Source organism: Periplaneta americana, chromosome 6 (genome assembly GCF_040183065.1).
Source record: "Periplaneta americana isolate PAMFEO1 chromosome 6, P.americana_PAMFEO1_priV1, whole genome shotgun sequence".
Lineage (NCBI taxonomy): Eukaryota > Metazoa > Arthropoda > Insecta > Blattodea > Blattidae > Periplaneta > Periplaneta americana.
The window spans coordinates 25961875-25980406 of record NC_091122.1 but is presented as its reverse complement, the minus strand read 5'-3'; the positions used below and the strand labels follow the sequence as shown (position 1 = coordinate 25980406).

At 34.4% G+C, this 18532-nt stretch overlaps 1 protein-coding gene across 1 annotated transcript in view; it reads right to left on the bottom strand.

Annotated features, from left to right (window-relative positions):
• Window positions 1–18532, bottom strand: part of ct (homeobox protein, cut) — a 693629-nt gene that overhangs the window by 498487 nt on the left and 176610 nt on the right. The window lies entirely within an intron of this gene.

The window sequence follows — 18532 nt, the reverse complement described above, 5'->3', positions numbered from 1 at the left end:
CTGCACGGAAATATTCTTAATAATTTCAGAAAAAATTACAATGGGATCTCTAATAGTTTAATGGAAATTTAGTTACTTACGACACAACCCTTAAATTGGCAAAACTTCATTTCTCATACTAGTTTATTAAACCCTGTCGGACCGTAAAGAAAACAACTATCGGAATGTCCATATTATATTTGTTATACAATATTATATTATTGTGAAATTTTAGTTTTCCTACCAATTTTTTTCTATTGTTCTATTAAAAAACAGCATATATTATAGCCTATTATCCTATTGTGTCCTATAGGATACTTTGCGATTTTTTTTTATAAATATCGATTGTCTAGTTCAAAAGTGCGACAACTAAAAAAAAAAAACAAGTTTTGAGATATCTTCAGTTGAAAGTTTCATATAAATCATTTAGAAAGGGTCAGAGTTCTGGTTCATAACCACGAACATTAAGAAATGAGTCAGTATTCAGGACGAATATATCACAATCTTCCAGTTCATTATTAATACATTTCGAAATGTACTAATAATGAATTAGTAAAGTCCATAGTTATAATTATTTTAAAGCAGTTTATTTCGTTTTTTTTTTCTTTTTGGTTGTAAATATGACTTATCTCAATATTGAATCGGAAAGAGCTCCGAAAGTGACTTTCAATAGTATAAATAACTAAAAAAAAGGCAATTTTTGAGTTATGGAACTTTTGAACTAGACGATCGATATATTTATTTATTTAATCAGACAGGATTAAGGTCATAAGGCCTTCTCTTCCATCCCACCAGATAGCACATTTAAATATGAAAAAGAAATACAGACGCTGGTGAAAATAATACAAATTAAATTAAAGCCCTACTGAGGGTCAACAGGGTCAAAAGAACACTATAGAGCTCTCATCGGGCTAATAAAAGAAAAAAAGAAAGAAATACAGAGATAGCAATGATGATAGTGATAACTGATAATAATAATAATAACAATAATAATAATAATAATAATAATAAATACATTACATATTAATTGTCAATTTTACAAAAGCATAGTTACAATTTAAGAGTTAACTGAAAATTAGTTATACTCAGTCGAGGAAAACCACGGAAAAAACATCGACCAGATTAGTAGGACCTGAGAATCGAACCGGGAACGCCACGAATGAGGATCTATTGCGTTACTAATGGGCCACCTCGATCGGTTTCTTTTTATTTTTGTTTATTATTCTACTCAAGAAATAATCTTATTAAATATCACGCGAGATTTCATCTCCTTTGGATAAATTCGGATGTCTACAGTTGATAATCATCGTTAAATAGGTAAGTATAAACGTTTAAAGGCGTAGGTGACGATTTATACCGCAAATAGAACCTCCACCTTTGGCACAAAGGAATTGTATTAAATCCCCCACCCCTTTCACGGCAAAACTTTTCTGGGTGTGTTTCAATCACTTGCCTGCAGAGAGCATTGCGATCGCAGAAACTGTCAGTGGCCAGAACACCCGCCGAATCTGGTAATGAGACCTATGAAACATTGTGTGAATGAAGTAATGACTGATGATGGGTGTGATCGGGCAGCCTGTCTGTCTGTCTGTGTGTCTGTCCTGACCGAATGACTGACTTGACAGAAGGGTTGGTAGATATGGTTTATGAAGGAGAGGGGTGGGGAAAGGGATACAGGTGTTTCCGAGTGACATAATGACAGCATTTCAATGTGTCACCCAACCCCTTCACCCGCGGCCAACACCTGCCAAACCATCATCACCACCTCCCCACCCCCAAATCCTCACATTTTTATATCACCCCAACCCTTTTTCCGCACATCTGGAATTATAATAAAAATATACTGTACACAGAGTTTCGCTCATGTAATTCCGCGTTACATGCTAAATGAAACCCAGTGAATAAAATCACAGCATGACATTTGACTATTGACATTATTTTCCTTAAGCTCTGATCTGAGTTGTAGCGTTTTCATTTGCAACTCCAGGTAATCCTGCCACGTAAATTATTTTCCGTCAAAATAATGATAATAATAATAATAATAATAAATAACAATAATAAATAATAATAACAAAAATAAATAATAACAATAATAAATAATAACAATAACAATAATAATAATAATAAATAATAAAAATAATAAATAACAATAATAAATAATAACAATAATAATAAATAACAAAAATAATAAATAATAACAATAATAAACAATAACAATAATAAATAATAACAATAATGATAATAATAAATAATAAATAATAAATAATAAGAATAATGATAATAAATGTATAAAAATAATAAATAATAACAATAATAAATGAAGAGTCCACTGCAAGAATGATGGATGTCATTTGGAATACATTTTGCAGGAGAAGCAATTGAAAGTTTGAAATGCTTAGCGCTCAAAGCTTAACTGTGATTTTCCGATCATTACTGGACAATGACTATCAGTGTTAATGCCATATAACTCTGTATGTACATTCTATGTGTCTTAAGCTATGCATTGACAGTCTTGGTTCATTTTCGACAAGAAAGTGACATCCATCATTCTTGCAGTGGACTCTTCAATAATAACAATAAATAATAATAATAATAATAATAATAATAATAATAATAATAAATAATAATAAATAATAATAACTAATAAAAATAATAATAAATAATAACAATAATAAATAATAATAACAAAAATAAATAATAAGAATAATAAATAATAAGAATAATAAATAATAACAATAATAATAATAAATAATAATAATAAATAATAACAATAATAAATACTAATAATAAAAATAATAAATAATAACAATAATAAACAATAACAATAATAAATAATAACAATAATAATGATAATAATAAATAAAAAATAATAAATAATAAGAATAATGATAATAAATAATAAAAATAATAAATAATAACAACAATAAATAATAACAATAATAAATGAAGAGTCCACTACATGAATGATGGATGTCATTTGGAATACATTTTGCAGGAGAAGCAATAATTGAAAGTTTGAAATGCTTAGCGCTCAAAGCTTAACTGTGATTTTCCGATCATTACTGGACAATGACTATCAGTGTTAATGCCATATAACTCTCTATGTACATTCTATGTGCCTTAAGCTATGCATTGACAGTCTTGGTTCATTTTCGACAAGAAAGTGACATCCATCATTCTTGCAGTGGACTCTCCAAATAATAATAATAATAATAATAATAATAATAATAATAATAATAAATAAAAATAATAAATAATAAAAATAATAATAATAAATGAAAATAATAAATAATAATAAATAATAAATAATAATAATAAATTTCATTCCCAGTTTTCTGCAGAAGGGCAGGTCCTTCACTGCAAACCCAGCATCCTCAAATCTTTCTTATTTTTCTCCTTCCTCTTAGCCTCCGCATACGATCCACATAACTTATCTCATTGTTGTCTATCATCTGATATCTTTTTCTGGCCACAACGTTTTTCCCCGTTCACCATCCCTTCCAGTCAATCCTTCAGTAGGTACTTTCTTTTAAGCCAGTAACCCGGCCAATTTCTTTCTCACTTTCTGATCATTTCCAATGTTGTTGTTGTTTGTCCGAAGACAGGTCTGAACCTCACAAGTGATTCCAACAAGGCACCATTTATGACGCAATTAGGCCAGGAGATAATGGAGTAAGGTGGCCAGTTTTTTCCCCCCCTCCATTTCATGCTTCTACGATTAGACACATGCTATACTAATCAGACTTGAGATGCATGCAAACTTGTTCATCTATTCTTACTTTACCAACTCATTTCAACACAGCTTCATATCTTATTCTGTCTGTCCACTTCACACGTTCCATTCTTCTCCATATCCACATTTTAAAAGCTTCTATTCGCTTCTCTTCACTTCGTCGTAATGTCCATCTTTCTGCCTCATACAATGCTACACCCCACACAAAGCACTTCACTTGTCTCTTCCTTAGTTCTTTCTCCAGAAGTCCGTAGAAGATGCTCCTTTTTCTATTAAAAGCTTCCTTTGCCATTGCTATCCTCCTTTTGACTTCCTGGCAGCAGCTCATGTTACTGCTTATAGTACACCCCAAGTATTTGAAGCTGTCCACTTGCTCTACTGCCTCATTTAGAATTCGCAAGTTTATCTTATTTATCTTTCTTAAAACAACCATGGTCTTCGTCTTCATATAATATAATATAATATAGGCCTAATATAATATAATATAATATAATATAATATAATATAATATAATATAATATAATATAATATAATATAATATAATATAATATAATATAATATAATATAATATAATATAATATAATATAATATAATATAATATAATATAATATAATATATAATACATATTTCTCTACTAATGGAGGATACTTGACTGTTCGTCATTAACCCATATGAAGCCAGTGTAGACCAATTTACCGACATAGTCGTTGCCCAGGGTACGTCGTACGAGGCTGGTCTAAGCTACAGCCGCGATGAGGTGAGATGATGATGATGATGGTGGTGGAGATTTGTTGAAGTGCCATAGGGGAACCGGAGCTTCCGGAGGAAACCCGTGTGTTACCTGGACCAACGGAAGTTATAAACCGGGGGGTACGCCAGGAATCGAACCGGGTCCACAGGATCATATAATACAATATACAGTCTGGGATTAATCCCTCGAGACAATAAGAACACAATATGAACATACATTCCTATCACTGTGGAAGATTTATAAATCACCATTTTCACTAGTGGGAATCGAACACAGGTCCGCTAGATATGTGGTTACAAGCTTTACAACATAAACATGTAGGTTGAAAATTTATATTCAATAACGCACGCAAAATATTGCCCAGTTTTTACCAGTTACACAAAACACAATTCTGACATAAACATATAAAATAGAAAAAATGTTACTATGGTAACGGACGGGTGCGTTCCATTTACGCATCCCTAAAGCCCCATAAAGGGAAAATGATAAATGTATTGGTCACCACTAGATGACACTAGTGTAACTAAAGGTGAAATCAATGTATAGAAGAAGCAAAAATCTATCTGTCTGTCTGTTCTAATATATATTGTGATTTTTTTTATTCAGTCTCGGTAAGTTAACAATGGTTTCATCACTTATGTAACAAATAGAATAAGCTAACCTCAACATAACCTCTGACACTATAAGTTAATCTTAGGGCAAAAAGAAAACACGGGAGTAAATCAAAGCGAGAGACACACAATTCACAGCCTGGGCCTGCGTGTCTTTGTGGTGACATGTCATGTGTTGAAGGCGTTTCATTGTGAGACATGACATGGTCCTTACCTGCCCCATACCAGCCCCTAATCACACCCCCGCCCCTTGAAACCCTCCCCACCCACCTGCACTGCTGTATTCATCGTATACACGGAGGACAATGGATCATTTCTTCGGAAGGGGAGGAAAATGAATGCACACATTACATATATTTCTTTTTACCTGTAGGAATAAATGATTGGGAAGGAGGGAAGGGTCCACACTCAATTCATTCAGTCAAATACGAATACAGAAAACAAAATAAAAGAAACGGAACGCTGTATAGTCTGTGGAGATGAGAGGCCATGCAAGACGGGCTGAAGTGGAGGCTAAATAAAGGGGGAAAGAAGAAGAGGGAGGGAGAGGAAAAGGGGAAAATAAGCGAAGAAAGCAGAGAGAGGAGAAAGAGAGTAAATGGAAAGGAAAAAAGAAAGAGTATCAAATAAGAAACTGTAGAAGAAAGTTGTAAAGACCGATGAAGGAAAGAAAGAAAGAAAAGAGATAAGAAGAGAACGGAAAGGAAGAAAGAAAAATTATGAGGAAACAAAGTGATAAAAGGAAAATGATAAAAAAATAAAATGCAGGAAGAATGAAAAGATAGTAGATTGGAAAATAAAGGTGAAAGAAAGACTGAAAGAAATAAACAAGGAATGGAACGAAGAAAGGAAGAAAAAAGAGAAGGTGCGAAAATAAAGGTGAAAGAAAGAATGAAAGAAATAAAAATAAGGAATGGAACGAAGAAAGGAAGAAAAAAGAAGGTACGAAAATGAAGGTGAAAGAAAGAATGAAAGAAATAAACAAGGAATGGAACGAAGAAAGGAAGAAAAAAGAGAAGGTACGAAATTAAAGGTGAGAGAAAGAATGAAAGAAATAAACAAGGACTGGAACGAAGAAAGGAAGAAAACAGAGAAGGTACGAAAATAAAGGCGTAAGAAAGAATGAAGAAATAAACAAGGACTGGAACGAAGAAAGGAAGAAAAAAGAGAAGGTACGAAAATAAAGGTAAAAGAAAGAATGAAAGAAATAAACAAGAAATGGAACGAAGGTCGAAGAAAGGAAGAAAAAAGAGATGGTACGAAAATAAAGGTGAAAGAAAGAATGAAAGAAATAAACAAGAAGTGGAACGAAGAAAGGAACAAAAGGAGAAGGTACGAAATAAAGATGAAAGAAAGAATGAAAGAAATAAACAAGGAATGGAACGAAGAAAGGAAGAAAAAAGAGAAGGTACGAAAATAAAAGTGAAAGAAAGAATGAAGAAATAAACAAGGAATGGAACGAAGAAAGAAGGAAAAAAGTAACGAAAAATTAAAAAAAAAAAGTTGAAAGAAAGAAATAGGTATGAAAGAAAGAAAACAAATTTGAAGAAGACAAGAATGGAAGAAAGAAAAAGAAAAGGAATTAATCTTGAGATAGGAAAGAATTAAAAAAAAAATCTACGTAAAGATTAATTTTTGGACCTACAGAATATATCTGTTATGGTAACAATTGATGGAACCCGGGTCCTTGGTTTTACGTTCCAAGCGCTCTAACCATTGAGCTACGCCGAAGTTCAATCCACAGCACCGAGTCGAATCCCTCTCCTCCAGTGTTTTTTCCTTTGTGGCCTGACTCCAAGTTGGACATGTATGTTGACATTTTTTTTTATATTAAGTCAACTGCCATTATACAAGGAGTGCACTCAATTGAGTGACTTGGTGGCCGGGATTCCACAGTAATATGCACTGTTGGACGAAATATCTACGTAAAGATTAATTTTGGGTCCTACAGGATATATCTGTTATGGTAGCAATTGAGGAGAGAGATTCGATCCGGTGCTATGGATTGAACTTCGGCGTAGCTCAGTGGTTAGAGCGCTTGGTACGTAAAACCAAAGGACCCGGGTTCGATCCCCGGCGCCAGAGCGAATGTTTCTCCTCTAATATAAAAATAGAAGTTGAAAAGAAAGAATGAAAAATTAGAAAAATAGTTAAAAATAGCGCTAAAATGAATTACGTCACAAGAAAATTTGAGATGTATCTTCTCTCTTCGAATTAATTTCGTAACCTCACCTTAAAAATGTTATAGTCTACCGCATCGTACAATTTTTCTCACCCATGCTTATCCATATGCACTCATAAGTCTCTTGAAATAAGAGAGGGAGACAAGGGGGAGAAAAATAAAGCTAACACGCCCTACAAAAAAAAAAAATTAAGATGCATACATCCATTGAATGGTCATTCACACTAGTCCAAGTCCCTATGCAACCAACTCCATGATGGAGGCTACACAATGACAGGATTGTTTCCTTTGCGTCGTCAAGGCAACGAGTCCTGTCTGCAAGAGCGGCACACGTGTCCACACACAATTCAATTGTCAACCAGATACTATTACATATGAGTGATTAATTGGTCATGTAGCACGTATTAACCGTGATATAAGAGAACGATGGCACTCTAGTGATGCAGGGCGGAAGGCGGCAAATGGAGACCAAGATATGATCTCATGGAAGTCCCTTTGTACTCCGAAACACCTCCGCTTTAACAAATAGACCGTGAACGTGTGAAGATGAAATGTGTAGGTTCTATACTTGGCAACAACAGGTAATTATGTTTGGTTTTGAGTTGCACAATTTTATTGAATTTATCGTTGCACTACGGAACACAGGCTGGAATAGACTGGGTTAGACCCCGAGTGGTAACAAAAGAAAGATCTGTATCTACCTATACACCTACACTAAACACTAACATGCAATATTCTGTAATAAAATCATGTCAATTCATTAGTCCAAAATCAACAAATCCATTGATCCGAATTCAACCAAGTTTTCAATACAAAGTCAGTCAGTTTATTCATCATGACGAAGTACTGTACGTAATTTTTTTTTAACCAAGATGAAACAATTTATCTATCCAAAGTGAAACAAGTTATTAATAAAAAAATAAGCAACTTATTCAACCAAAATTAAGCAATTTTTAATTTAAAAATTAAGTAACCTGTTAACTCAATCTCAACTATGTTATCTACTTAAAAATAGTCATTTTTAGTATCAGAAATGAGCCAAATTATCTATGAGAAATCTGCCAAATTATCCATAAAAGCAGCCAATTTATCCATAAAAAAATCAGCCACGTTAGCGATCAGAAATCAGCCAATTTATACCTCAGAAATCAGCCAATTTATACACCAGAAATCAGCCAATTTATTCATCAGAAATCAGCCAATTTATTCATCAGAAATCAGCCAATTTATTCATCAGAAATCAGCCAATTTATACACCAGAAATCAGCTAATCTGTCAATCAGAAATCAGCAAATTTATACAACAGAAATCAGCCAAATTATACACCACAAATCAGCCAATTTGTCCATCAGAAATCAGCCAATTTATACACCATAAATCAGCCAATTTATTCATCAGAAATCAGCCAATTTATACACCAGAAATCAGCTAATCTATCAATCAGAAATCAGCAAATTTATACACCAGAAATCAGCCACTTTATCCAGCACATGTCAGCCAATTTATCCATCAGAAATCAGTCAATTTATCCATACAAATTTTTATCGATTTATCCATCCAATCTCGACCAAATTATCCATCTGATCTTGATCAAACTATCCGTGTAAACTCAATCAAATTAATGTCAAAATCAACTACATTATCCATCCAAACTCGATTAAATTATCCATTTAAACTCTATTAAATAATCCATCCCAAGTACCTAAACCAAATTACTCAATTGGACTCCAGGAAATTATACATCGAAACTCTACTAGGCCTAAGCTATTTATCCAAATTCCAACAATAATTTATCCATTCGAAAAATAATTTATCCCCTAAAATCAATTAATTTATTCATCGTAATGAAAGTAAATTATTCAACAATAATCAATCTTCTTTTAGTAACTAAAACCAATGTATTCACAAAAATGTATAAAGTTAGGTTGTACAAAATAAACATTTTACCAACTGCAGTAAAAAAAAAAGAACTAACAAATTCGTCCCTCTACCTGAAGCTGTTGCGTCTAGCTTTGTCTACATCTGTAATTAGTTTGTTCACGTAGAATTCCTGCTCATCCAGGTTCTATTCACGGTAAAGAAGTTTTATCTTCCTTGCATAAAAATAAATACATGCCTTTTGTTTGTAGGCCTACTTCGTTTTCTCCAACTGTGATCTTGGATCACGCTGACCGCACAACCAGGGAGCCCTACTATTTTTTAATGTCAATTGTGTTAATTCAAAGTCCTTCTAAGAAGGCCACAACACATCCGCCAGAGATGAAACAAAATTAACCTGATCTATTTATCTATTTGTTTTGTGTGAATCTATCCGTCTATTTATTTGCCTATCCATCCATCTCTCCGTTCATTTGTTTCTCTGTCAGTCCATATACTGTATTTTTATGTATCTTTGTGTCCCACAAGAGTTACTAATTAACATGATTCGGACATTAATACTACAGTCCGCGCTTGCGCAATGTGAATTCTGTATGTACGCAATTTCCATCATTCCGACAGTAAATTATCGGCAAGAAAGATCGCCTCTATCCCACCTACACAAACAAGTTTACGCTACATAACATTACGGAATGGGATTATTATTTATTGCCGGGCAAATGTGATGCAAGTTTAGATGTGTAATAATGATAATTAGCAGAGACAATGGAGGTACTTTCTCCACGCCACTTTCTCACAAACATATTTACAAGTCTATAGAAAATTATTGCAAGGCAGTTCCTTCTTTTTTATCCATAATTTCTAACTGGAATTACTTTGTGTAGCTCTTCAAGTGGGTTCTAGTGGATTTATACGAGAGACTGTACAAGAGGGACACGAAGGGAAAGGGGAAAAATGATTACGTCACAATTAAAGTGAGCGTAAGACGACAAATGAAGCATGGCTGTAACGCAAACAAAGTGTCATTAACACTGCCTCCCATACGGGGAGCATGACTTCGATTCCTACACTGTTACTGCTGGTGTAATGAAGTTCAATCAACTGAATCAGATATGGAGACTCGGTGGGACCTTCGCCGGTTGAGAGACCAGAGGTTTGCGGGTTCAAAACAGGTCAAGTGATGTAGATTCTTCTTCTTTTACTAGAATGGTTTATTTCAAAGCCTAGTGAGGTTTGTAAAAGAAACACGTAACGATCGAATTATCCGAAGTTTACGGGTTCAAACCAGACTGAATATGATTGATTCTTATTCTTTTTCTATGACAACTTAGACCACAACCTACCACGGCTTTTAAGATAAATATCTGAAAGTCGATGAATTCAAAGTTCTGAATTAAAGACAGGCTATTTTCGATTGATTATACGTATTTCTTTTTCCATCTCGGTTAAGATACAATATACTGAACTTGTAAGAAAAACTCGAGAGACAGACCGATCCAAAGTTCAAGGGTTTAAGAAATACGATGGGTTATTTTTTTCCATCACAATTTAAATAAGCTAATACTTCTAAGGGCTTGTAAGACAAATATCGAGAAATAGAACGATCCAAAATTCAAGAATCCAAACCAGATCGAGTACGGATGGAGTCTCTACCTCAGAGTGACCGGGAATCGAACCCGGACTGCCTGAGTGATAGACTGAAAGTCGGCTTACTTACTTACTTATGGCTTTTAAGGAACCCACAGGTTCATTGCCGCCCTCACATAAGCCCGCCATCGGTCCCTATCCTGTGCAAGATTAATCCAATCTCTACCATCATATCCCACCTCCCTCAAAACCATTTTTATATTATCCTCCCATTTACGTCTCGGCCTCCCAAAATATCTTTTTCCCTCCGGCCTCCCAACTGACACACTATATGCATTTCTGGATTTTTTATTTTAGTAGGTTATTTTACGACGCTTTATCAACATCTTAGGTTATTTAGCGTCTGAATGAGATGGTGATAATGCCGGTGAAATGAGTCCGGGGTCCAACACCGAAAGTTACCCAGCATTTGCTCATATTGGGTTGAGGGAAAACCCCGTAAAAAGTCTCAACAAGGTAACTTGCCCCGACCGGGAATCGAACCCGGGCCACCTGGTTTCGCGGCTAGACGCGTTAACCGTTACTCCGCAGGTGTGGACTGCATTTCTGGATTCGCCCAGACGTGCTACATGCCCTGCTCATCTCAAACGTCTGGATTTAATGCTCCTAATTATTTCAGGTGAAGAATACAATGCGTGCAGTTCTGCGTTGTGTAACTTTCTCTATTCTCCTGTAACTTCATTCCTCTTATAACCAAATATTTTCCTAAGAACCTTATTCTCAATCACCCTTAATCTCTGCTTCTCTCTCAAAGTGAGAGTCCAAGTTTCACAACCATAAAGAACAGCCGGTAATATAACTGTTTTATAAATTCTAACTTTTAAGATTTTATGCTTGCTTTCCAAATTAGAAATTTTCCATAACAGAGGATTCCAACAGAGGGACTGCAAGGTATTTATTTATTGATTTATTTATTTACTTATTTACTTATTTATTTATTTATTTATTTATTTATTTATTTATTTAATCTCTTCCATTCTACTAGATAGCAGATACAAATACACAAATATAAACAGTGACAAAAATAATACAAATTACGTTAAAGCCCAATAGAGGATCAACGGGGTCAAAGAACAAGAAGGAAATAAGAAGAGTAGTGATAAAGGCAAGAAAAAGAAGGTACTAGAAGAAAACTATCCCTACTCCTTCTTTATTTCCAAAAGCATCTCACAAAATCTCCAAAGGAATCGAGTACCAGGCCACTTGGTTCAAAAGTCACCAGCTGGCGTACACAGCACTGGACACACCTGGCATAGCCGACGTAGCAGGATTTTAATAGACTCACAAGAACGTCTCATTTTGTTTTTCTTCTGTCATTCCATCCTCCAACCCTTATTTTTTAAAAAAGTCGCAATATCCATTACAGATTATTGAATGTAGTTTTCTTTTGCACATTTTATTTTCCTCTGGTACGGGCGGAAATTACAACTGACGTCATTTCCAATATTGATAATGTTTTAATTCCAGGAACCCACGCTAGAGAGCGAACGTGTCCGTTAAGACAGATTGTGCACGTGAAGGAAGACAGACCAAGTGATTCGCTACCAATACACAACTTGTTATTCACCCAGGGGAAGTATAAGCTGTGAAGTTCTGAACGATACTTGGCGACAGAACACAATTTGAATCGTTCCTAGTCTCATGTTTGTCTATTCCTTTTCTTTTATGGATCAACCGTAGAGCAAAGGATCAAGTTCGACTCCCAGCAGTTCCAGTGAAAATGTGGTGGACGAAAAACTGAATGGGATAAATTTTCACGAAATATTTTGGTTATCTGTACCACTATAATTCTACCATTGCTCCATTATCGTACATTGTCTCTGAATATCCTCTGTAGTTAAAAACTAATGTTAAAGAAACTTATTTACATCCTTACTGGCTTTTAAGGAACCCGGAGGTTCATTGCCGCTCTCACACAAGCCCGGCATTGGTCCCTATCCTGAGCAAGATTAATCCAGTCTCTACCATCATATCCCACCTCCCTCAAATCGATTTTAATATTATCTTCCCATCTACGTCTCGGCCTCCTCAAAGGTCCTTTTCCCTCCGGCCTCCCAACTAACAATCTATATGCATTTCTGGATTCGCCTATACGTGCTACATGTCCTGCCCATCTCAAACGTCTGGATTTAATGTTTCTAATTATGTCAGGTGAAGAATACAATGCGTGCAGTTCTGTGTTGTGTAACTTTGTCCATTCTCCTGTAACTTCATCCCTCTTATCCCCAAATATTTTCCTAAGAATCTTATTCTTAAACACCCTTAATCTCTGTTCCTCTCTCAAAGTGAGAGTCCAAGTTTCACAACCATATAGAACAGCCGGTAATATAACTGTTTTATAAATTCTAACTTTCAGACTTTTTGACAGAAGACTAGATGACAAAAGCTTCTCAATCGAATAATAACAGGCATTTTCCATATTTAGTCTGCGTTTAATTTCCTCCCGAGTATCATTTATATGTGTTACTGTTTCTCCAAGATATTTGAATTTTTCCATCTCTTCGAAGGATAAATATCCAATTTTTATAGTTCCATTTCGTACAATATTCTCGTCACTAGACAATCATATACGCCTACTTAGTCTTTTCGGGATTTACTTCCAACCCTATCGCTTTACTTGCTTCAACTAGAATTTCCGCGTTTTCCCTAATCGTTTGTGGATTTTCTCCTAGCATATTCACGTCATCCGCTTAGACAAGAAGCTGATGTAACCCGTTCAATTCCAAACCCTGCCTGTTATCCTGAACTTTCCTAATGGCATATTCTAGAGCGAAGTTAAAAATTAAAGGTGATAGTGCATCTCCCTGCTTTAGCCCGCAGTGAATTGGAAAAGCATCAGATAGAAAATGGCCTATACGGACTCTGGTGTAAGTTTCACTAAGACACATTTTAATTAATCGAACTAGTGTCTTGGGAATACCAAATTCAATAAGAATATTAAATAAAACTTCTCTCTTAACCGAGTCATACGCCTTTTTGAAATCTATGAATAACTGATGTACTGTACCCTTAAATGTTAAAGAAAGCAATAGCAAAAATATTTAGCACTTTTGTGCATTATATTGTCTCGAAAAAAAGACTGCTATTAGAAGTTAGGCTAATTTGCAAACAGAAGAGACATAGCCTATTCTAGCAATCTACATGTATAACAGCCTTGTGTTTGTCCATATCAGACTGATATCGAAAAATACAGTTTAGAAACCAGAGAGAGTTCAGGGACCCAAATAACTTACACCTTAATATCGGACTGATATTGGAACACAAATTTTGGACGTCAAAGAATTCTGTAATTTAAATGTATTTGTCCAATATCAGACTGATATCCGAAGATAACTCTTAGACGGAATAGAGAATTCAGGAACAGAGGACTCTAAAAAGTCTGTGTTTTCTATTATTATTATTATTATTATTATTATTATTATTATTATTATTATTATTATTATTATGATATCGGAAGATAAATTTTAGACATAATAGAGAATTCAGGAATAGAAGTCTCTAAAATTTCTGTGCTTTTCTATTATTAAGCTATTATTCTGATATCGGAAGATAAATTTTAAACGGAATAGAGAATTCAGAAATAGAAGTCTCTAAAAATTCTATGTTTTTCTATTATTATTATTCTGATATCGGAAGATACATTTTAGACAGAATAGAGAATTGAGGAGTAGAAGTCTCTAAAAATGCTGTGTTTTTCTATTATTATTCTGATATCGGAAGATAAACTTTAAACGGAATAGAGAATTCAGGAATAGAAGTCTCTAAAAATTCTGTGTTTTTCTATTATTATTATTTTGATAACGGAAGATACATTTTAGTAATCAGAAAGAATTCACCAATTTAAATACCTAACACCTTTGTGTTTATCTAAGAATAGGGTTCATATCGCAAAATAATTTTCAGACAACTAAGAGAATTCAGCAATCAAAATGTCAAACACATTTGTGTTTGTCTAATATCAGGCTGATATCAAAAATAAATTTTATACGAAATGTACAATTTACTAGTAGACACGTCTAATAATTACGTTTTTATATAACATTGAGAAAGTATCGTAATACATTTTTTTAGGCAGTAGAAGGAATTTACCAATCTAAATGTTTAACACTTTTGCGATTTGTAACATCAGACTGATCGGTATCTGAAGATGAATTTCAGACGGAATATAAAATTTAGCATTATACTAAAATTCTGTGCCTATCTATTAACGGACTGACAGCAAACGGTAACTTTTAGAAATCAGAGAGAACTCACCAATCCAAACACCTAACATCTTTGATTTTGTATTAATATCGAGCTGATATTCTAAAATAATTTTTAAGTAACAAAGAGAATTTAGCAATTCAAATGTCAAACTGATATGATAAAGTGCATGTCATACAAAATACAGAATTCAGCAAAAGAAATGTATAACAAATTTTTTGTTTGTCTAATGATGGCTCTTATCGGAAGATAAATTTTGACAACAGAGAGAATTTATTACTTTACAATATCAGGCTGATATCGGAAGATACATTTTTGACAGAAGAGAAAATTCCACAATCTAGATGTGTTTGTTCAATATCTGGTTGATCTCGGAAGATACATTTTAGAAAGCATTATCTAATGCTTTTGTACTTCACAATATCAGTCTGATATCTGAAGATAATCACTGGTTATAAGAGATGGCTCAATAATCCAAATATTTAGGACTTTAGTATTCGTCCAGTATCAAGCTAATATACGAACAAATTTGAACAAAAATAATTCAGAAATCTAAATGAATACTTTTGTGTTTATCTAATATCAGACTGATATCAGAAGATACATTTTAGGCAGCAAAGGGAATTAATGAATCCAAATATCATTCAATGTCAAGAAGACAATTTTTAGTTAGAATAAAGCATTCCATACAGCGCTTTTATGACTTCGATATCAAGTTTATATCGGGAAGTAACCAGATATCCGATGCTTCTGTGTTTGTCCAGTATCAGTTTTATAGCAGAAAATAATTCAGAGACAGAAAATAGAATTCAGATTTATAAGCTAGCACTTAGTTGTTTGAGTAACATCTGTTTTCCCCAAGAATAGATGTTGCGTTAAATCTCTGATAATGAGTAAAAATTATATATCAAGTTACTTATCTTTGTCGTGGGTGTCAGAATATTGAAACGCATTAAAATCTGTTGCTGTCTCTCTTTCCCCTCACCATAAACTGTGACTTTGCACTGAGTTAGAGATATGATGAAAGATCTATAGTTTGGTTTCTCTATCACTTACAAGCACACATTCCGATGGGGGCAGATAAAAAAGTTAATTTTTTTCTTCCACCATGTTAATAATGTCAAAAGAAGTCCTCATACAAATTTTGGCCACTCGACCGCAATTACGAGGGCCGTAAAAATCAGAAATAAAACACAATTTTATTGGAAACATTTACTGGAATTCACAGCAATTGTTGAGCTATTCAACATATTCCCAACCGGAATTGAGACATTTGTCGTATCATGGGATCGACAGAGAGGTCAAACGCTAGTTCCGATCCCAGGAGGCTGACTTCTACGACACAGGGATACAAAATTTGATCCCGTTGCATGAGAAATGTCTCAATTCCAGTGGGGGATATGTTGACAAACAGCGCAACAATTGATGTATCTGTTTCAATAAGTCTTCCCATACAATTGTGTTTTTTTTCTGTAAACGGCCCCAGACAAAAATCACTTTCTGGACGGCCTCGTAATTGCGGTCGAGTGGCCAAAATTTGTATAAGCACTTCTTTTGGCATTATTAACATGGTGGAAGAAAAAAAATAACTTTTTTTTTATCTACCCTCAACAGAATGTTTGCTTGTTACCCTATATTCCACCATAGCTCCACTATTATTTCATATGTTTTCAATATCAATATACAGTCTGTAAATTTCTGAGTTAAAATTTGTTTCCGGTATCGACACGTCATTAGACAAGGTTAACCAATAAAATTGGACATTTAGACCGATCAAACCCTTCCCCAACCCTCTCCTTTTTCCCCCCCTCATCCCCACTGTCTCGTTCGGATTCCAGTTACTCGTCCATTATTCCCGTTAAGTGTCGAAAGAGATGGAAGGGACATTCAATCAATCTTGTATGATTTAGTGGCATGATGGAATGCGTACGTAAAATGACTGTACAATTCGCTGATTAATAGCCCAGATTGCTATTTACCAGTTCATTGAATTGATTAAATGCTCTTTCATAGATGTCAAGCCTAAACAGTTCCACGTAAACTTTCTCTCCTCTTCTCCACGCACGTCTGCCCACACACGTATTGAGATGTATTGCTGATTCACACCCACACAGCACAAAATAAATATACCTCCCCTGTCACAGGCTTCCAAAACTAAGAAACGATTCATATGCATACAATATTTGTTATATGATGTTAAACTAATCCGTTGAGCTATTGATCATTTATTAATTTATTAATTTATTTACGTATTTCTCTTTCTCTATCTCTCTTTTTCCTTCCTTCACTTATTTCTTTACATATTTCTTTGTCTATTTCTTACTAGCCGTACCCGTGCGCTCCGCTGCACCCGTTTCATAAACATACTCGCGTCTTAATTACCATTATAAGCAAGTTTCATACGACTTTTTATGCTCGACCATATTTCTAACTTGAAATTATTCATAAGTATTCATGTTATTCTTATCTGACTGGGGAGCGGAAGTGACCTTGTGCAATATCTCGTAAATTGTGAAATGTGCGCAGACGCGAAAGTATTGATTTTTTTCCGAGGAACAAATGTCATTAACCTTGATATATTCTAGAGAGTAAAATGAACATTAATCTTGATATAACCTGGAAATTGATTTAGACACTGAAAAACGAGATGAAAAATTGAATTTATTTGAATATTATTTACAATTAACGCTAATTATTATAGTAACAGAACATAACCTTCTGCGGCAGTATTGGATTTTCAGCCTCCGTGACGTTTCGCTAGTTGTCTTTCGATTGGATATCCGAGAATAATCTATACTTGAGCTTTCATATTGCTACAATGGTGCTTTCTTATTGGTGGAAAACCTGAACTTTAATGAATAGGTGTACTTTAATGAGGTCCATTAAAGGGCTGCTACCAGGTGTATAATTACTACATTTCGGCATGGTCGAGCATAATAGTACATTATGCAACGAGTCTATAATAATAGTTATTAAGAAGCGAGTATGGATCTTTATGAAACGAGCGCACGCTCGTTTCATAATTTTCATACGAGCTTCTTAATTACCATTATAGGCGAGTTTCATACGACTTTTTATGCTCGACCATATTTCTAACTTGATATTATTAATTTTCTTTGTATCTGACCTTCACCAATGTCCCGTATGTTGTGAGATGTTCGCAGACGCGAAAGTATTGATCTTTTCCGAGGAACACATGTTCACATTGACCTTGCTAGGCCATAAGAACCTACAGAGATAACATTGAAATTAAATTAGACATTGAAAAACGAGATGACAAATTGAATTTATTTGAATATTATTTACAATTAACGCTAATTATTATAGTAACAGAACATAACCTTCTGCGACAGTATTGGATTTCCAGCCTCCGTGACTTTTCGCTAATTCTCTTTCGATTGCATATCCGAGAATAATCGATACTTGCGGTTTTATAACGGTAGAAAGTTGACCTGTCATTGGCTGAACAATTGTAACCTGAGTCGTCATTGGCTGAAAGACCTGACCTTTAATGAGTAGGTGTACTTTAATGACATGCATTAAAGGTC